The 22,232-nt window shown below is 43.8% G+C and overlaps 2 non-coding genes across 2 annotated transcripts; both read right to left on the reverse strand.

Moving 5' to 3' along the window:
* Window positions 1-12,096: 12,096 nt before the first annotated feature.
* Window positions 12,097-12,178, reverse strand: trnaf-aaa (transfer RNA phenylalanine (anticodon AAA)). The gene has a single exon. It is a non-coding gene; the product is annotated as a tRNA-Phe (tRNA).
* A 3,575-nt stretch (window positions 12,179-15,753) lies between these two features.
* Window positions 15,754-15,835, reverse strand: trnaf-aaa (transfer RNA phenylalanine (anticodon AAA)). The gene has a single exon. It is a non-coding gene; the product is annotated as a tRNA-Phe (tRNA).
* Between the last annotated feature and the right edge of the window lie 6,397 nt (window positions 15,836-22,232).

Here is a 22,232-nt window from a genome sequence, read left to right on the forward strand (position 1 = left end):
CAGTATCCTTACTGCTTTCTGAGCAAAACACAGCACACATGTCGGCAGGACCTTGGCTCACATACAATGCTATGCTATTGGAGAAGCCTAACATGACAATAAAGCGATGTAACGTCTTTAATGCGGCTTGTCTTCTCCCCACATAAGGAGACGGAGACCCACATGACTGTGTCGCTGTAATTCATGACATTTGACGCCCGAGACCAGACGTGTAGGATTCACCAATTTAGAATCTGTATGCCGCGTTTTATTGTGGATAGGTCAGCATTCAGAAGCAAAGAGATAGGCCAGTGTCTGGTATGTTGTAGCAACTACCCACGAGGTCGTCAAAGCGGGATCACCTCCTTCTCATCTGTCAGCGCAAGCAGCAGAGCTGATTGCCTTGATTGAGGTATGCAGATTGGCTGAAGGAAGAACAGTGAATATTTACATCGACAGCAGATATTCATTCGGGGTTGTACATAATTTTGGATCTCTGTGGAAGAACAAGGGCTTCTTGACCTCCACTGGAAAGCCAATCACATAACATGGCCTGATCTCTGACGTCCTGAAAGCAACCCGATTGCCTAAATCAATCACTGTATGTACATGTGAAGCCCACAGGAAAAATTATGATTCAATTTCTCAAGGCAATGAAAATGTAGACTCAGCGGCAAGGACGGCAGCCAATCGCCGCTAAGTGATCAGTTTGACATGTGTATGTCAAATATTTGTAATCCAAAGCAGACTTATGGGAGTTACAGTTCGCAGGCCACATCGAAGGAGAAGCGTGAATGGACAAGGGCAGGGTGCAGAATGAGGGAATGGGTGTGGTGTGGCCCCAAGGGTAAACCCTGTCTACCTCGATCTTTATTCCATTTCTATGCCAAAATTACACACGGTAAGGACCATGTGTCAAATGTGGGGATGTACGACAATATTTCAGCACGCTGGTACAGAAAGCGATTTACTCATTATTCATAAAAATAATGTGAATAATGTGTTATCTGTGCCACTAATAATGTGGGGAGGGGAATACAAATGAATCAGGCAGAACACCCCCAATCCCAAAGACCCTTTGAACATTTACAGATGGACTTTATTGAACTAACACCCAGCGAAGGGAAAAGGCATTGTCTGGTAATAGTTGATGTTTTCCCAACGGGTGAAAGTGCTCCCACGTCTAACCAGGATGCCAGTGCAGTAACCAAGGCTTTGCTAACTGACAACCTTCCCAAAGCAGGGAATGTTGAATGGAACTGGCAATTAATGGAGTATTGCCACAAATAGGATTCAGACCAGCATCAAACAAAGAAGTGCGAATCCTAGAAACCTGAATCAACAACAGGAATTGACAGAGAAACTCAGCGGGCCTGACAGCATCTGTGGAGACAAAGAGGTTTAATGTTTCATATCACAGATTCAGGCTACTTATGCTTTTTATTGTTTTATTGCCTGGGTAATTGTCAATTTCACTTTGCGAAACAGCATACTTACCAGAATCTCTCATTAGCTGACAGGCGTCATCTGTAAAAATGCAAAATTGCTTTATAGGCTGTAATGTTGTTGCTGTTGCCCTGTGTTGGTGAAAGGCTGGCCTTCATTACCTTTTTCTTCGCCTTTATGTCAATGAGCAGCCATGGTGAATGGAGAATTTCTGTTTGTCTGCCTTTGTCTCTCTGCACTATCTCACTCTCTTCTACATTCTCCCACTCTCTGTCTGTCAATATCCCCCATTTTTCATTTCTACTCTTGGAAAAGTGTTAAAATCGGAGGCTGTTCCGTGGCTTCCCCCCCCCCCCCCCCCCCCGCCGCCAGAGTGTGTAGAACTGTGCTCACAGTCTCCAAGTAATGTCTGTGATACTTTGGTCTGAGATCAGGTGACATTTGTTCACTCAAAACGTTATGAGCTTTTACAATTCTAAATAGTATTCATAATAGACCAGAAAAAAGCAGTTTCACTCCAATTATACGATTTCTATGATGCCATTGCCGTTTGCCTAAAATCAATGAATGGTGACAGCAGACAATGAGAGCCATTATCTCATTGGATGCGTTATTACTACAACATTGTCCTGCAAGTCTGCAGTGTCTCCTGCGTCTCTTCATTATTCCGAAAAAACTTGAAAAGGCGGACGGAGATAATAGTAGAAGAGATAGACAAATCCTTGGTCGAACAGAGTAAAAAGAACTCTGCATTGAATTAGCAGGATAGAACATAGATTAATGGGTCCACATCTGGCGGTAGGGCTTGGTAGCACGAAATAACAACGGTCTGAGCTCAAACACAAGAAACATGCTGAGCCGTCACTTTCGCGATGTTGAATAAACAATACGGCTTTTACAAGAAGTTTAAACAATGAACTTTCAATGTATAGAACATTTGACAGCATTTGACACCATTAACGCCTGGTTATTACCATATGCTTTAACTGACGAAACCACAGACACTGTTCTTCAAATCAATAAGGGCATTTAATGAAGTATTTGATCACAGTTAATCGGACCACCTTTCTGTAATAAAGCTGCTCGATGAGAATTTATATCAATGTTCGCTTGTGCAGGAAAGAAGTTCCCAGCTGGTGACTCTCCACTGAAAATGTACAGGAAGAGGCAAACTCTTCTTGCTTTGATTTCAAACGGATGCCTTCACCTCTTTAACCTGACAGGATAAACAGTATGCTTTCATCATCCCTGGGTGAATATGCGCAGAGGGAAACTCATACCAAGAGACCAGGGTAATTGTGATGAATTTACCACGAGTGGTGTGAGTCGGTGTTAACAGTGGGCAGTAAGGGCTAAACCATTAGCACTGACATTGATCCTTGAACCAACAGCTCCTCACTCACTTTCTGCCTCATTCATCCCAGTCATCATTGACTTTCAGTTTATCCTACTTTCCCTTCGAAACTTTACACTTGTTCCGGACCATTTTCGGGTGTCCACTTGGAAACTGCAGCTTTTTCAAACGAAATTCTGGATAATGCACGTCACTCTTTGGGATAGGCTTCACTGCCCAACCATAATTACTCAAGAGATTGAGATGGTAAGTTACTTTACTTCGACCTCGAAGTGCTCAACACAGTGATACAGCCATGATGTCGATGGGGAGGGAGTTCCAAGAATTAGAAATAGCGACATTGAATGAACAGCGAGATAGTTTCAGCTAAGAAAGGCGAGATCATTAGAGGGGATTTGCAGTGACAATTTATTCGTGTATGTGCTGCCATGGCTGCCAGAGGATGTGGTGGAGGCTCGTACAATTGCAACATTCTAGAGGCATTTGAAATGGTATATGAGTAGGAAGGGTTTGGAGGGATATGGGCCGTGTGCTGGCAAGAGGGACCAAATTGGGTTGGGATTTCCGGTCAGCATGGACAGGTTTGAACGAAGGGTCTGTTTCCCTGCAGTACATCTCTATGACTCTATGATTCCAGTTGGATGCAATCAATCACTGGATTCCTTCTGGCAGAACCGGGTCTGTGCTCTCTGTGGAAGCAGAAACTGGTTTTCATTCAGATTAGTCACAAGAAGAGAAATAAATCTTCATTTCCTGACTTGGAATTTTATCCAGGCCTTGGCGATTCAAACTCAGACTCTGAAGCAGGGGCTCCACTGAAGTTGACAATAACCCTTCGACTGAACCTGTACAAACTCTTGTGCCTATCGTTCTTTGTCCCCACATTTTGAAGCATCGGTCCTTGCCATGGGTGGTGAAGGAGCTAACTACTGCCTCGCAGAAAAGACCGTGGGTTCAGAGACCCGATCGATCTGTCATGCAGCGGGAATTGCATTGCTCAGAACAGACGTGTTTGCTGTGTGGGACTGAAATTGAGCTCGATCACACACAGATACGGTGTAACAGCTGCCAGCAGATGTGGAGATGGTTGGGACTGTTTCACTCACACTCTGGGAAAAAAGACTGGATCCTAAATTCAGGGGAGCTAAGTGTCACAGATAGAAGGCTGAAAATTGGTTTGGGAACGATATGAGTCATGACCGAATGGCGGGCAGACCAGATGGGCTGAAAGCTCGAACTGTCATCTGATGCCTTCTGGTCTCTGGCCAACCAGTATCTAAGGAAATAGAAACAGAGTTAATCGTGCAGTTCGAAGTCCTCCTCTCATAACTTAGCGAGGTGAGAGATGGAACAGATCTGCTATTAAATTTTGAGACTGGGAGAATGTTTGGAGAGGGAGTAATAAAAGACAAACTGAGTATAAAGTTGAGAGTTAGGAGATATTCAATAAAAAGATAGACGGAGATGGACATGGAGAAATAAGTGTCACTCGTCTTGAAGACTTAACTCGGTTTTCCATTCCAAGATTCTAGCAGACCTGCTGAGATTTTCCCGCAATTTCTTTTGTTGGTACTGAAACAGAAGGGAGAAGTGTGATCCTGGATCAATCAGCGATGTCTGTTCTGTCGACTTTTGAATTCCCTGTTCGAACAAATCACTTCTGACCTACACGGAAACCTCACTATCCTGCATCAGCCCCACCTCTGTTACTGACAATAAGCTGTTCATTACGTAAACCCATATGGGTACACAACAGCATCATTTACCGAGTGAATTGGGAAAATTTCAGGGAGAGTTACATTCGGTTTCCATCAGAGCATTCCCATTCAATTAATTCTATTGCAGCACCTTTTGACATGCAGCTGTCACTGTCATGTGGCCATTCGCATTCGACGCCTCTGGACATTTTGGTTGGGGCACGTTTGGAATGGTACCTCACGTTTTGGAAGGGACATCGTTTATAGCATATTCGGCTGAACTGATAACCTGGTCTCTTGCACCTGCAGTACAGTGGAGACAGTTTTCACTCAGAAACCAAGATATGATCTAAAATGGAGGAAACAATGTGTCAACAAAACCTGCCTCAGCGAGCGAATTCACTCTTGCAACATTAATGGAGAGCGGCAAACCTATTAACAAACAACAGCGCCCTGCCTGGGTCTCGACCCTACACCATTGAGATTAAAGGTCTCAAGCTGTACCGACTGAGCGAGCCAGGACAGGATTGGTGTTGGTTCATTTATCATTTCATACTGACTTTAACTCAGCTGACACGGTAATTTTCAAAAATCTCGTTCATTCCTCCCCATTGAAAATAACATTATGCAAGTCTTTCAATTCTCAGATTTATTCCTTCAGACCATTACAATCCATTTAGGCCTTGCCCCGGGATTTACGATTCTCTGTTAATATGTTCATATTTTGACCCTGATCCTTAGGTCGCCGAAGTGATTCCCAGACAATCTGGCAGACTGTAAATCAATCGGGAAAATACCTCAGGAAACCAAATCATTTCTGATTAGAGTGTAGGGAATCCCATCTGCTGAAGAGACAGAATCCTCACAATCAACACTTTCTTTGTTCTACCTGCCTACAAAGTTTACCACTTCTAAGATTCGAGACGGGAATTCTGATTATAAAACGTTTTAAAAACAGGAACAATTTTCTGAATCCATTTCCAATTTGAATTAGAATTTTTTACCCTTTCACACGGTAACAGCCGTTCCTGAGGAAGGAGTTTCCATGAGCTGTGTCCCAGGGCTGGGCAGAAATCCGTGATGGAAACTGCAGTGTCCCTTTTCTGTTGGCAGCAGGGGCTGGTAGAGAGTGGGGTCACATTCTGCTGCACGTGACCGTCTCAATCACTGCGGACTCAGGGTCAATCATGGATGAGTTCTTGTGGTTGCATTGTCAGTACATGGTCGGTCCCAATACTTGATGTGAAATATTTGAGGCTCTGTGCTCTTTTTGGGCTAGGACAACCATCATTTCAGCCAAATGCTCTGACCATTTGAGACACAGCAACTGGCAGCAAAATTGTGCGTGGTACTCATCCAAAAGCACAGTGCTCGAGAGGCTGTGGACAGCAGTAGTTCTCATTATTGTAAGAATCATTTGCTCATGTTCCCGTGTTTACAGCAGAGAGGGTGAGAGACCCGAGGAGTAACAAACACACCCATAAAGCAATATCTGGACCTGTGTAGTTCTGTCATAAAACAACTGCCTGCAGTTGTTCTATTGCAAAGTTGGGTTTCAAACCCACGATGCAATAGAGACTGGACCCTAACCCAGCACATTAAATCTCTCTGGATTAGTGGTGCTGGAAGAGCACAGCAGTTCAGGAAGCAGTAACATTGACGTTTCAAGCAAAAACCGTTTATCAGGAATACATTGTTACGCCCGAAACGTCGATTCGACTGCTCCTCGGATGCTGCCTGAACTGCTACACTCTTCAACATCACTAATCCTGAATCTGGTCTCCAGCAGCTGCATTCATTGTTTTTACATACATTAAACCACTCGGCTACGTTCCCTGACGATAACTAAGCGCCAAACCGGTCAAGACTAATGTTTCAGCATCGCTTCACTTCAGGCAATTTCCCCTGGCACTTTCTATGAATACCTTCGCGTAATTAAAAAAAAATATTAACAACGATTTGAAAAGTTTGCCCGGTATGGATATTAATGAGAAGCTGAATATTCTTAGACAGTTTTCCCCGGAGCTTCAGGCCGGAGGGATGTCCTTGGAAAAGTTAGCAAAATCATGAGGTAGACGAGCAGAGAACATAGTCAATCTCCACTTTTTCAGGGGTCACGTGAATTTAAAGCGAGATAGCATAGGTTTAATGTGAGAGCAATACAATTTGAAAGGGATGTGAGCGACAGTTGTTTTTAATACAGGCATTTTTCTGCGTGTGGAATAAATTGCCACATTTAGTGGCAGAGTTTGGTGCACTCACAACACTTCAAAGACATCTAAATGGGTATGCAGACAGGAAGGGTTCAGAGAGATAAGGGACAAATATTGGCAAATATGTTTAGATTAGTTACGGTCATCTGTTCAGCAGGTGCAAGTTGGATAGGAAGGTTTGCTTCCGTAGCTCGGAAATTCTGTGACACTCCAGTACCTGACAACAGTTTGAATAGACCACTTGCAAAAACGCATGCTGTTTGTTACTAAGTCAGCGTGTTTGAATTTTATTTTTTTCGTGAGGCGTAATGTTTTGAAATGACACAGAGGAATGTTTTCCAGGAATTTACAGACAATGAACATTCTCGTTGATACATTCCCAAGTTCTCCATCAAATAATTTCGTTACTAAAAAAAAACCTCACAAATCGTGTTTGACCCTCAACTCTCCAGTGAATCCAAAAACTGACAGCTCTTAACGTGGACACGGTGCAAAACCCAAACGGCACAGTCATTATCAGACACACAAACTCATTACTTCAGTCTGTGAGGCAGTGCGAGACTTGTATGTCAAGAACTGCTCAGACAAATAGCACCGAAGCAATTCCAAACGGAGCTTCCCGACATTCTGGAGATTTAGTGCATTGCCAAGTAACAGAAAGTGCTCAAGTAACATAAAACAAAACAGAAAAATGTACCATGCAAAGTGCATATTCCCAATTATATTCTCGATTAAATTAGGTCAACAATACGTTGGTGCCTCCATCTGATCGAGCGAGTCAATCTCCAGCCTTCGTCACCAGGACAGTAATGAAGGAAATGAGAGAAATATAACAAACTTTCACGTTGCGGTTGCCCACCTTTTAGCCACAACAACAAAAAACGAGGGAGCAGATTCAGTGCAGGATCTGGCTTCACAACAGCGGTGAAATAACGACGTCCACTCACTTTCAGGGAAAGCTGTGAACAACTCACATTGTCCAGAATATGAGTACACAGCGCAGGCTGTTTAGTTCCCATATTTTACTGCTGCCCCGACATTCATACGAAAATGTACCTTTCAAAGAGAGCGTTTGTAGCTGTGGAATGACAGTGGCAGCTGTTTCCCCTCGCTCTTACTGCCGCCCTTAGTAGTGTCGGGGCTGGTATTCTCATCTTACACGCGGTAGTTGAGTGTGCAATTCTCTGTTTTGGAAAAGCGGAGTGTTTTGGAGCAGAAAGATGTGAAGTTCGGATGCTTCTGGAGTTCTTCTGGAAAAGTTGGGTGACGCGAGGAAGATGGTTTGCAGACTTTTCGTCGCCTGTCTGGGTGACATTATCAGCGCTGCAGAGGTTCCTGTGAAGCGCTGCTCTCATGTTTTGGTACGAATTCATTTGGTTTCATTCCCGCTGCTTCCGTTTGTTGGGATTGCAGGTTGGGTCCAACGGATGGAATCCGTCGATGAGTGCCCTGCTTCTAGGAATTGTCTGGCTGTCTTCTGCTTGCCCTGTCCTATTATTGTTGTGCTATTCTAGTCGAATGTGTGGCCCTTGCCGTTTGTACGTATTGCTACTAGGGACTGCTGGACTGACGCCCACACAAATTCTTTACCAAGAACCAATATCCACACATCTTCATTCGCAGATGCATGGCACACAAAGTTCGCAGCGAGGATACGCTTTGAGGTAATTTTTAAATCATGCTTCCCTGTATTAAAAACAAATTCTGGAAAACGATATCCAGACTCCTCCAAACACTCGGACTTATGACAGCACAGAAACCGAGAGCCTCACTCAGACAACAACTCACGAGAAAACAAGGCCCAATACACATCATGTGCAGGTCAAACGTGGTTGACGAGATTCCACGCTGGGACTGCACGAAACACGACATAGGAGGAAGAGGCTAACAACTAGAGAGCTGCATTCATAATTTCATCTGGACTGTAAACGCCTCGGACAGCTGTTCCTTGCAGTTATGCACAGATTATTGAATGTCTCTGATTCCAGGGCTTGGAAGTCGGATGATATGACCGTCTGCAACACTGGTTACTTCCTTGTGTGAGGTAACTGCTGATGGAACATATGTAACACTCTATTGCTTATTGCGAAATATATCCAAAATAGGAGCTCATAGCAACATTTCTGTTGTCTTTCTGGTGCTGTCCCTGACATGCCCTGTGGCACTGCACTTATTCTGTGTTTCCTGAGGGTTCGGCACATGCTTCCACGATCGTATTATGGGCAGTAATCTGCATTTTCGCTTCAATAACGGGTGTGTGAACCGGAGGTCCACCATTCTGGATGCTATTTTTCTCTTCTTATGCGCAACTGCTATACAGTAAAGGATCAATTAATAGTGTAAGATGATATACAGAGGCCTGTGAAATATCGAAGTTTGAATGACATTTATGCAATGGTTAGAGATTACCTTGACTCAGAAAATAAGGATGTAAAACCTGTTTGGCTGGAGTTGAGGAACAGTGATGAATGAACTCACAAGTATGTGTAGTTTACAAGCCCACTCGCAGTAACCACAAAGCGAAATAAATCGTACAAGGAAAAAATATTGTGTGTGAGTGACAAAAATGGCAATAGTCATGCGTGATCTTTACTTCCCATCTAAAACTCTCGGTTCCATTGTAAAAATGTTTGGAGAACCATAATCAAAAAAATCCCACATGTCCCATAAAACATTACGAGGGATATCTTGGTAATTGATTACTCTACTGGTGACTTAATTTTCCTATTTTCTTGGAAACCATCTCTTTAATTGTGAGCATCAGAAAAGGCTTTCTTTTGCCAGCAAGAAATAAATATGTTCGTTTCATGTATAAGAACACCGAGACTCCTCTGCACTGCACATCTTTTGCGTTTCTATCGATTTTAATAGTAGCGTGTCTTTTGATTCTTCCCAACAAAGTATATGACCTCGCATTCCCGACATGAAACTGCATCTGCCAAGAATAATCCAATTGTTGGCGGGAATCCTGAGGAACAGAATCTACATGTATTTGGAAAGACAAGGACTGATTCGGGACAGTTAACATGGCTTTGTGCGTGGGAAATCATGTCTCACAAATTTGATTGAGTTTTTTGAAGAAGTAACAAAGAAGATTGATGAGAGCAGAGCAGTAAATGTGATCTATATGAACTTCAGTAAGGCGTTCAACAATGTTCCCCATGGGAGACTGATTGGCAAGGTTAGATCTCATGCAACAGCAGTGGACCTAACACCGACCCTTGTGGTACGCCGCCAGTATATGGACACCAAGAAGAACATGTTCCATTAACTACAACACTGTTTTCTATTGGCAAGCCAATTACTGATCAAAGCTGCAATCTCTCCCACAATTCCATTCCACCACATTTTGGAGAATAGCCTATTGTGGGAACCTTATCGAACAACATTTTGAAACCCATTTCCACCACATCAATCGGTTTACTGTAATCTCCCTGTTTGGTCACTTTGTCAAAAAAGTCAATAAGATTAGTTTGGCAAGGCCGACCCATCACAAAACCGTGCTGACTGTCCCTGATCAGATTATTCTTTTCAAAATGAACATAAATCCTATCCATAATAACCTTTTCCAACACGATACCAACAACAGCAGTGAGACTCACTGGTCTGTAATTACCAGGGTTGTCTCTACGACACTGTTTGAACACGGGAACAACATATGCTATGCTCCATTCCACAGGCACTATTCCTTTAGACAACGATGATTTGACGATCGACGCTAAAGGCTCATCAATCTCTGCCCTTGCTTCCCAGAGGATCCTAGGACAGATCCCATCCGGCCCAGGGGACTTGTCTGTTATATCACTCTCCAGTATTTCTATCACCTAAAACTTGTGAACCTCAATCTCTACTACTCTAGATGCAAGTATCTCAGTATCTTCCTGCCAACATTTTCATTTTCTATAGCGAACACTGTCGAAAAATATTTATTTAGCGCTTCCCCTATCTCCTCTGACTCCACACACAACTTCCCACTATTATCCTTGATTGTCCCAAATTTAACTCTCGTCATTCTTTTATTCCTGACATACCTATGGAAAGCCTTAGGGTTAACCCTGAACCTATCTGCCAACAACTTCTCATGTCTCCTCCTGGCTCTTCTCACCTCTCTTTTTAGGTCTTTCTTGATACCGTTGGAACCCTCGAGCGCTCTAACTGAGTTTTCACATTTTGTCGTAACATAAGACTTCTTGTTCTTCTTGACCAGGGATTCCACTTCCTTAGTAAACCACGGCTCACGCGTTCTATATCTTCCTCCTTGCCTGACAGGTACATACTTATCTAGGACACACAGGAGCTTTTCCTTGAATAAGCTCCACATTTTAATGTGCTCACCCCTTGCAGTTTCCTACCACATTCTACGCTTCCTAAATCTTACCTCGACACATCGTATTTCCCTTCCACCAGCTGAAACTCTTGCTCCGTGTAGTACAACTATCCCTTTCAATCACGAAAGTAAACCTGAGAGAATTGTGATCGCTGTCTCCAAAGTGCTCACCTCCTTCCGAATCTAAAACCTGGCCAGGCTCGTTACCCAGTACTAAATCGAAAGTGGCTTTGTCCCTTGAAGGCATGTCTACATACTGTGTCAGGAAGCCCTCCTGCACACACTGCGCAAAAACTGACCCATCTATATTACTCGTACTGCAGTGATCCCAGTCAATATTTGGATATTGTCTTGAGTTTTTCACTGTCCCAGAGTCCAGATGAAGTTTGCAATCCTCACGTACGTGAGCGAGAATTCTTTCAATGTCTCAGATCAGTTCCTGTCCCGAGAACATCAGAGTCAATGTCCCGTCCTCTACTCGGTCCGACAGTTCACACTTCTTCATCCTCCTCTGATTCCATTTCTCAAAGGATTTCTCAAGATTTCCGAAGCAGGAGCTTAAATTATATGGTTTTGCTTCTTAAACATTTTTCCAACTGCCAACTGACAATATTTTCACAGTATCTCTTCACAATCCTTTGGTCTGCACCATGTCCAGGGATGAGAAGTCCGTTTTGTGGAGAGATTCCCGAGGCTAGTGAGTTTCACTTTGGAACAAAGATGGTTAAGTGGCAATTTCCTGCGGTTGTTTGTAATGATGGGAGAGGGAGCGGTGGGGAATGAGCACTTTGACGAGCAGGAGGAAATGTTGCCACTGACCCGAGTCAGAGAACAGAGGACAGGGATGAAAGGAATCTAATGAAAAGCAGCACTTCTGCTAAGGACGTTCAATAACGACTGCAGAAACCTGATGTGTCGTGCAGTGTATCTGGAAAGAGAAACAGAGATAATGTTTGAAATATGGAACATTTCTGATGAAGAACTCGAGTTTCGAAACTCTAATCAAATTACCAGCCTGGTTTGCAAAATCGGTTTTCTGAACTTTGAGCGAAAATTGTTCCAGCAGGAAAGCATTCGTAACGTAGTCAGCAGGATTCGAACCTACGTGGGGAAACCCCAACGGAGTTTTAGTCCAGCGCCGTAACCAGTCGGCCATGACTACAGACCGCGCAGTCTGCTTGAGCATTGACCAAATCAGCCGTGATCTCATTGAAAGCTCTCGCTGACTTGATGAGCTAAATGCTTCAATCTCCTTTCATACCTTTGCTGTCATTTGTAAGGTGTGAGACACCAATGTAAAAGGAGGAAAGCACAAAGGTAGGAAAAGATATTTGCAGCCAAACTGAGTCAAAATTATTTATTGAAAGGAAAATCACACTTGGCAATTTGCTAGATTCTTTGCGAACATGACCAGCAGAGGTAAGCAAGGGAGCTATTGGTCTGAGTATTCTTAGACCTGAAGCAAACAAAGGTTAGTGACCTATAGATTTCTTTTTCTGGCGAACGAAATGTTCTTTCCTGATGGTTACAATGAAAGAGATGGTCCCCAATAAAAGACAAAGATTAAGTCGCATCAAGATATATTTCAATGTGACACGATTCATTTTCCGTCCCAAATTACCCCAGAGATGGAGGGGGTGAACTACTTTTCTTCACTCTTCAACTCCTCAGCACGGAGGTACAGACATGAAACCGCTAGAGATGGAGTTCTTGAATTGGGAACCAGCGACACTGAATGAACTAGGCAAAAGTGAGGACTGCAGATGCTGGAAACCAGATTTAAGATCAGAGTGATGCTGGAAAAGCACAGCAGGTCAGGCAGCATCACGAAGAACAGGCAAGTCGACCTTTCTATTGCCAGTCCTGCTGTGTTCCGCAAACAATTTTCGTTTTTGGCTCAGATTTCCAGAAACTGCAGCTATTTGTTTTATATTAACCTTCATAATGTTTTGGACAAAACCAATGATCTGCCAGCATCGGAAAATCGGCAGAAGTAATGATACACCGATATGTTTGCAGAACAATACAACCATTCCATGAGCGGGAATACGATCTGGGCCACGGTGCTGACAGTACCGAATCCTCACAAGTAAATAAAAATACAAGGCGATAGATACTATCGTATTTGGTGTAAATAAAACACCCTTTCTGAACATTTTCGTTGCAGATTATTTTCAACTTGACTTCGAAGATTTACAAAGTGGGAAAAGGCCATTCCGCCCGTGTGCATTGCGGCTAATCAGAGAGCCATCTATTCTCGTCGCAGTTTCCAACTTTAGCCCAAAGTCTCGTGTGTTCTAATGTTTCCAGGGCAAATGTCAATGAGGTTATCCTATGTTCTTAAATGGCACAATAACGGGTCAGAAGTATGACACTTCCACAACGAATTGTAAGTCTTTTGAGGAACTCATGCTCATTTTCACCCACAGAGGGAGACACACAGAAAGATACCCCCAAACTGACGGAGGTGTCTGTTGTGGAGAGCTGGAATTTGAAATGGACAATAGGACAAATGCAAGTTTTAAATGCGGAAGCACAGAGGCGACGTCCCGCCAGGACTTCACAGGGGAGCGTCAACGTATACCACGGTTAAAGTGAAACAAGTCAGACGGATTATCCATTACGCCACTGGCCCAAGAGACAAGCCGAGCGTTGGCAGAATGTCGCTATGTAATGCCATGGACTTTTACGGAATCAGAATTAAAAAGGTGAACAAGCAGCGAAGATAATCACCAACATTGCTTCACTTCGAAGTTTCCAATTTGTGAAGCAGTGCCTTTCACTGCCAAAGGAGAAACATTTGTCCTCAGCTGCCTACTTCAGGGTCGCCTCCTTCTCTGCTGGAAGTTTCCATCGTTTTATTCACAGTCACGACGCGATTTCATGATCCACTCCAGTGGAAAAGTGTCATGGTGTCGTCCAAGCAAGACCCTGCAGATACTCAGCGAGAGACCTCCGGTCATTTCGAGCTCTGGATGTGGAATTAGACGAGATGTGTGACACCTTTTATTGGCGCCGCCACTTCACTGCAAACTAGCGGCTCAAAACGAGCCGTTGTTAGCATCAGCTAGATTTGTACCTTCCTGCAGTGCATTTGCTGAACAACATCAGATAGATCCCATCCGGCCCAGCTGACTTATCTTTTTTCACATTCTGCAGTATTTCTAATATCTCTTCCTTGTGAACCTCAATCTCTTCTAGTCTAGACGCAAGTATCTCTGTACCTTCCTCGCCAACATTTTCATTTTCTATAGCGAACACTGTCGAAAAATATTTATTTAGTGCTTCCCCTATCTCCTCTGACTCCACACACAACTTCCCACTATTACCCTTGATTGTCCCAAATTTACCTCTCGTCATTCTTTTATTCCTGACATACCGATGGTAAGCCTTAGGGTTAACCCTGATCCTATCTGCCAACAACTTCTCATGTCTCCCCCTGGCTCTTATCAGCTCTCTTTTTAGGTCTTTCCTGATATCGTTGGAACCCTCGAGCGCTCTAACTGAGTTTTCACATTTTGTCGTAACATAAGACTTCTTGTTCTTCTTGACCAGGGATTCCACTTCCTTAGTAAACCACTGCTCACGCGTTCTACATCTTCCTTATCTAGGTACATACTTATCTAGGACACACAGGAGCTTTTCCTTGAATAAGCTCCACATTTTAAGGTGCTCACCCCCCTGCAGTTTCCTACCACATTCTATGCTTCCTTAGTCTTACCTCGATACATCGTAATTTCCCTTCCACCAGCTGAAACTCTTGCTCCGTGGAGTACACCTATCCCTTTCTATCACGAAAGTAAACCTGTGAGAACTGTGACCGCTGTCTCCAAAGTGCTCACCTACTTCCGAATTTAAACCTGACCAGGCTCGTTACCCAGTACTAAATCGAAAGTGGCTTTGTCCCTTGAAGGCATGACTACATAATGTGTCAGGACGCCCTCCTGCACACACTGGGTAATAACTGGCCCATCTATAGTACTCGTACTGTAGGTGATCCCTGTCAATATTTGGATATTGTCTTGAGTTTTTCATTGTCCCAGAGTCCAGATGAAGTTTGCAATCCTCACGTACGTGAGCGAGAATTCTTTCAATGTCTCAGATCAGTTCCTGTCCCGAGAACATCAGAGCCAATGTCCCGTCCTCTAATCGGTCCGACAGTTCACACTACTTCATCCTCCTCTGATTCCATTTTCCAAAGAGTTTCACAAGATGTCCAAAGCTGGAGCCGATATTATATGGTTTGCTTCTTAAACATTTTTCCAACTGCCAACTGACAATATTTTCACAGTATCTCTTCACAATCCTCTGGCTTGCACCATGTCCAGGGATGAGAAGTCCCGTTTGGTGGAGAGATTCCCGAGGCTGGTGAGTTTCACTTTGGAACAAAGATGGTTAAGTGGCAATTTCCTGCGGTTGTTTGTAATGATGGGAGAGGGAGCGGTGGGGAATGAGCACTTTGACGAGCAGAAGGAAGTGTTGCCACTGACCCGAGTCAGAGAACAGAGGACAGGGATTAAAGGAATCTAATGAAAAGCAACACTTCTGCTTAGGACGTTCAATAACAACTGCAGAAACCCGATGTGTCGAAAGAGAAACAGTGATAATGTTTGAAATATGGAACATTTCTGATGAAGAACTCGAGTTTCCCAAGTCTAATCAAATTACCGGCCTGGTTTCCAAAATTGGTTTTCTGAACTTTGAGCGAAAATTGTTCCAGCAGGAAAGCATTCATAACGTAGTCAGCAGGATTCGAACCTACGCGAGGAAACCCCAATGGATGTTTAATCCATCGCCTTAACCACTCGGCTATGACTACAGACAGCGCAGTTAGCTTGAGCATTGACCAAATCAGCCGTGATCTCATTGAAAGCTCTCGTTGACTTGATGAGCTAAATGCTTCCATCTCCTTTCATACCTTTGCTGTCATTTGTAAGGTGTGAGACACCAATGTAAAAGAAGAAAAGCACAAAGGTAGGAAAAGTTATTTGCAGGCAAACTGAGTCAAAATTATTTATTGAAAGGAAAATCACACTTGGTAATTTGCTAGATCTCTTTGCGAACATCACCAGCAGAGGTAAGCAAGGGAGCTATTGATCTGAGTATTCTTGGACCTGAAGCAAACAAAGGTTAGTGACCTATTCATTTCTTTTTCTGGCGAACGAAATGTTCTTTCCTGATGGTTACAATGAAAGAGATGGTTCCCAATAAAAGATAAAGATTAAGTCGCATCTAGATATATTTCAATGTGACACGATTCATTTTCAGTCCCTAATAACCCCAGAGATGGAGTGGGTGAGTTACTTTTCTCCACTCTTCAACTCCTCCGTGTGGAGGTACAGACATGAAACCGCTAGAGATGGAGTTCTTGAATTGGGAACCAGCGACACTGAAGGAACTAGGCAAAAGTGTGGACTGCAGATGCTGGAAACCAGATTTGAGATCAGAGTGATGCTGGAAAAGCACAGCAGGTCAGGCAGCATCCGAAGAGCAGGCAAGTCGACCTTTCTATTACCAGTCCTGCTGTGTTCCGCAAACAATTTTCGTTTTTGGCTCAGATTTCCAGAAACTGCAGCTATTTGTTTTATGTTAACCTTCATAATGTTTTGGACAAAACCAGTGACCTGCCAGCATCGGAAAATCGGCAGAAGTACTTGTACACCGATATGTTTGCTGAACAATACAACCATTCCATGAGCGGGAATACGATCTGGGCCACGGTGCTGTGAGTACCGAATCCTCACAAGTAAATCCTCACAAGAACATTTTCGTTGCAGATTATTTTCAACTTGTCTTCGAAGATTTACAAAGCGGGAAAAGGCCATTCCGTCCTTTGTGCTTTGCGGCTAATCAGAGAGCCATCTATTCTAGTCGCAGTTTCCAACTTTGGCCCAAAGTTTGGTCATGGTGTCATGCAGAAACTCAGCGAGTTCACTCAGACATTTTTGTGTGTGCAGAATGATTTGCCACATTTAAGGCAAATTCAATGGCATCCGAATGGGTATATAGACAGGAAGCTTTCGGAGAGATAAGGAACACATTTTGTCAAATATGGTTCAATTAATTTCGGTTATCTGTTCAGCAGGGACATGTTCGATAGTAGGGTCTTTTTCTGTGCTCGGCAACTTTGATGTGCTCTCCCAGCTGACACCAGTTTTAATGGACCATTTGCAGAAAAAAATCACTCTGTTTGTTATGCAGTCAGCGCGTTTTCCTATGTTTCTGGAGGGTGGATGGGACGAGTTGACCCAGCGGTGAGGGTCTTTCCGGACGTTTGCTGCCAATGACCATTCGTTTGGCACCTTCCCAACTTTGCCATCAAAGAGTTTGGCTGAAGAATAATACCGCACGGATAATGCTACTCCCCTCAGCTCTCCAACGAATCCAGAAACTGACAGCTCTTCATGTGGAACAGAAGCAAAACAGAGAGGGTGGACCATTGTCAGACACACCGAAGCATGCATGCTGCCTTTGTTGCAGTGCAAGCCGATTATGTCATGAACTGCTCAGAGAAACGGCAGCGAGGCCATTCAGGACATACTGGAGATTTAGTGCATTGCCAAGTCACAGGAAGTGCTCAACAAACATAAAACAAAACGGAACAGCAATAACCCATGAAAAATGAAGTTTACCAATTGCACTCGTGATGAAATTAGGTCAACAATGCGCTGATGACTCCATCTGATCGAGAGGACCAATCACCAGCCCCCTTCACCAGGACAGTAATGAAGGAAATGCGAGAAATACAAAAAACATTTCTCATCGCGATTGCCAACCTTTTCGCCACTGCAACAACAAACACGGCGAGCAGATACAATGCAGAATCTGGTTTCATATCAGCAATTAAATAGTAATATCCATTCACTTTCAGTGAAAATGGTGAACAAAGGAAATTGTCTGAAATATGAATACCCAGCGCAGGCTACTTGGTTCCCCGATTATACTGCTGTACAGACTTTCATATTTAAAGGTACCTTTCAAAGAGAGTGTTTGTGGCTGTCCATATGACAATGGAAATTGTTGCCCTCGCTCTCACTGCCATTATTGATCGTGTTGGGTTTGGCATCCTCACCTTGCACGCGGGAATTCAGTGTAAAATTCTCTGCTGTGAAAAATCGGAGTGCTTTGGAGCAGAAAGATGCGAAGCTCGTGTGCTTCATGGAGATGTTGTTGGAATGTTTTGCGGTGCTGGGAAGTGGGATCCTCACATTTCTGGGTAACATCCTCAGGGTTGCAGAGCCTGTTGTGAAGCCTACTGTCCTGTGGCGTTTGGAATTGATTCAGTTTCATTGCCGCTGGGTCCGGTTGTTGGTGTTGCAGATTGGATCCTGATCAATGTGTTTATTGATTGAATCCATGGATGGGTGCCCTGCTTCTAGAAAATCTCTGGCTGCCTTCTGATTGCCATGTTCTATTACTGTTGAGCTGCTCTCCAGGATGCTTGCTGTCTGTACGAATAGCTACTCGGGACAGCTGGCCGTGGCAATTACTGATGGCCACACAAATTCTTTGCCAAGAATAGGTATCCCACAACTGCATTCCCAGATGTCTGGCACACTAAATTGTCAACTAGGATATGCCATAAAGCAATTGAAACACCATGCTTCCCTTTTTAAAAATAAATTTCTGGAACTGATAGCCAGATTCCTCTGATAACACGGATTTAGGACAGCACATAAACCAACAGCCTCGCTGAGGGAAAGCTCACCAGAAAACAATATCCAATGTCCACCTTGTACAGGACAAATGTGGTTGTCAAGATTCCACGCAGGGACTGCACGAAACACTATATCGGAGAAACAGTCAGACAAATAGCGAGCTGCAATCATGAACTTCCGTCTCCGCCCGTCTCCGCCACGGGCAGATGTTCTTGTAGTTGTATGTCGGGCATTGAGTGTTTCTGATTCAGGGGCTTGGACCGTCTGCAGCACTGGTTAATTCCTTGTGTTGTAACTACTGTTGCAACATATGTAAACTCGATTGCTCATTGAGATGTGCATCCAAAATATTAGCCGAGAGAAGGAATTTGGTAGTTTTTCTGGTGCTGTTCCTGTCATGCCCTCTGGAACTGGACTTACTGTGTGCTTCCTGACGGTTCGGTGCATGCTTCCGTGATCGTACTTTGGGCAGAAACCTGCGTTTTAGCTTCAATAGCGTGCGTTTGCAAACCTGGTACACCTCCCTGTATTTTGTTATCTCTTATTGTGTGCAATTGCAACACGGCAAATTATTAATTTACATTGGAAGGTGACAAACGGAGGCGTGTGAAATGCCGAGGTATTAGTGACATTTATCAATTGGTTGCATATTACTTTGATTCAGGAGATAAGGATGTAAAACTTGTTTGTGTAGAAATGAGGACCAGTGAGGAAAGAAGTCATCCGCAGGTGTAGCTTACAAGTGCACTCGCAGTAACCACTCCGTACAAGAAACAAATACTACATGTGAGTGATAAAAGATGGCAATAGTTACGGGTGATCTTAGTTTCCCATCTCACATTCACGGTTCAATGGTAAAAAAAAAAGTTTGGATGACAATAATCAATAAATCATATCTGTCCAAGAGAACAACGCGAGCCATATTTTGGTCATCGATTAGTTTACAGCTGACTTAGTCTCTGTCTTTTCTTGGAAACCATCTCCTTTGTTGTGACCATCAGGAAAGATATTACTTTTGACATAAAGAAAATGAAGATTATGTCACTAATCTTTGTTTGTTTCATGCCCAAGTACAATCAGACGACCTTGATCAACTCTGCTAGTCATGCTAGCAAAGAAACCTGGAAACATGCCAAGTGTGATTTTTCGCTCAATAAATAATTTTGATTAAGTTTGATTGAAACAACCTCACCCTAAAGTTGTGCTTTTCTTCTTTTAAAATGGTGTCCGGTATCTTCCAAATGACGGCAAAGATATGAGAGCAGATGGAAGCAATTTAGCCGATCAAGTCTGCGACAACATTCAATGAGATCATGGCTGATTTGGTTAATTCTCAACCCCCGTTTTTATCCTCATCTCCGTGAGGCTCCATGTCTGTCTATCACAGCCTTGAATACACCTCGCCTTCACAGCCCTCTGTTCTTAGGAAACCCACAGATTTGCTACCCTCTGAAAGAGTGAATATCCTCCTTATTTTTTCTTAAATGTTTGATCCCTTCAGCTGTGAGAACGCATTCTCGTCCCAATTTCTCGGGGGTGTACATCAGAGCAGAATAAGCCCCTGAAGGTAGGTCTGCACTCTCCAGTGCCATTCCGTGTATTTGAAACATTTTCATATTTTGACCTCTGATTAAAAATAATAGACCTAATTTGCACATCAGATTTGCCAGTGGTGGATATTTTCAAGAAGACTTCAATGAGCGTAATTCTACTGGCAGTGAATAGGGCTCGACAAATTAGTTTACTGACAGTGGGGAAACAGGCCCTTCGGGCCAACAAGTCCACACCGCCGTGCTAAAGCACAACCCACCCATACCCCTACATTTACCCCTTACTTAACACTACGAGCAATTTAGCGTGGCCAATTCGCCTGACCTGACCTGCACATCTTTGGACTGTGGGAGGAAACCGGAGCACCCGGAGGAAACACACGCAGACACGGGGAAAGCGTGCAAACTCCACACAGTCAGTCGCCTGAGGCGGCAATTGAACGCGGGTTTCTGGCGCTGTCAGCCAGCAGTGTTAACCACTGTGCCACCGTGCCGACCTAATGCAAGGACATTTTTCTTTCGCGATCCAGTGCTGTGTTTATTCAACTCTCTGCACATGAAAATGGATCCTACCTATCCACTTTATCTCTCATCAATATGTGTGCAATTCAAATTGATGCAGCCATGACTACACGCGCGCAATGCTGTCTTAGTATGTCTTATGTAATGGAAAGTTCCAACCTGAAACACCAGGATTTGGCTTTTCTTGGCACCCCAGCATCCTCCTCCTTTCGAAAGCAAGAGAGTCTGACAGCGAATACTGGGGTACCAGGAAAAGCCAAATCCTGGTGTTTCAGGTTGGAACTTCCCATTACATAAGACATACTAAGACAGCATTGCACGCGTGTAGTCATGGCCGCGTGATACAGGTGATGGATTAGAAATCCATTGGGGCTTCCCTCCGCAGGTTCGAATTCTGCTGGCTCCGTTTTCAGTGATGTCATGCAGCACGAGTTTTCACTCACAGCTCAGAAATCTCGTCTCAACAACAAGACCAGTCAGTCGATTAGACTTCACAAACTCAAGTTATCAATCAAAAATGAAACACACTTAAAACATTATCTCCGTTTCTCTTTTCACACTTACTGCCAGACCCATTGAGATTTTGCAGTATTCTTTGAATGTACTGTGCAGAAGTGCTGCTTTTGAATAGATTCCTTTTACCGCAGTCCTCCGTTCACTAACTCTGGTCAGTGGCAACACTTCCCCCCGCTCGTCGAAGAGCCAATCCCCACCACTAATTATCCCATCATTATAAATTGCCGCAGGAAATTGCTGACAAACCATCTTTGCTCCAAAGCGAAACTCACCAACATCGGGAATCCCTCCACAAAACGGGACTTCTCCTCCATGGACTTGGTGAAATACAGACGATTGTGAACAGAATTTGGGAAAATATTGTCACTTGTCAGGTGAAAAAATGTTAAGAAGGCAAAGCACGTCACCCAGTCTCCAGCTTCGTGAATCTTCAGAAACTTTTTGGGAAAAGGAGTCAGAGGAGAATGAAGAAGGGTGAATTGTCAGAGTGATCGGAATAAGTCAGGACAGCTTTCCGTTCTTTAAGAGGACAGGACATTGATTCTGATGTTCTCAGGACAAGAACTGATTGGAGACATTGAAGTAATTCTCGGTCCTGTACATGAGGAATACAAACCTTGTATGGACACTGGGACAACGAAAATACTCGATACCACACAAGATACTGAGAGGTTCGGAGAGAGATGTTCCCGATTGGAGCAGAGCTGGTTCCCAGTGACATGGGTGTGTCTGTCGTGGATGGGATCAGACTGTTCCCATGTCGCCATTATGAATGTCCCAGTCCTTATTTTGGAAAATTAAAACTGATAGAGGACAGTTGTCGTTCTGGGAATGGCAGCCTGAAGTGGGAGGTCAATCACAGACTGCTTTCGAGGATCGTCCAAGGTGTTAGGTTGGAAGTATCAGCTCATTCGACTATTAACTGGAATGTTACTGGTTCAATAGCCCCAGGGCGACAGCGATTGATGTT

Source organism: Chiloscyllium plagiosum, unplaced genomic scaffold (assembly GCF_037043375.1).
Source record: "Chiloscyllium plagiosum isolate Xiang-an unplaced genomic scaffold, Cpla_swu_hap1 HiC_scaffold_48, whole genome shotgun sequence".
Lineage (NCBI taxonomy): Eukaryota > Metazoa > Chordata > Chondrichthyes > Orectolobiformes > Hemiscylliidae > Chiloscyllium > Chiloscyllium plagiosum.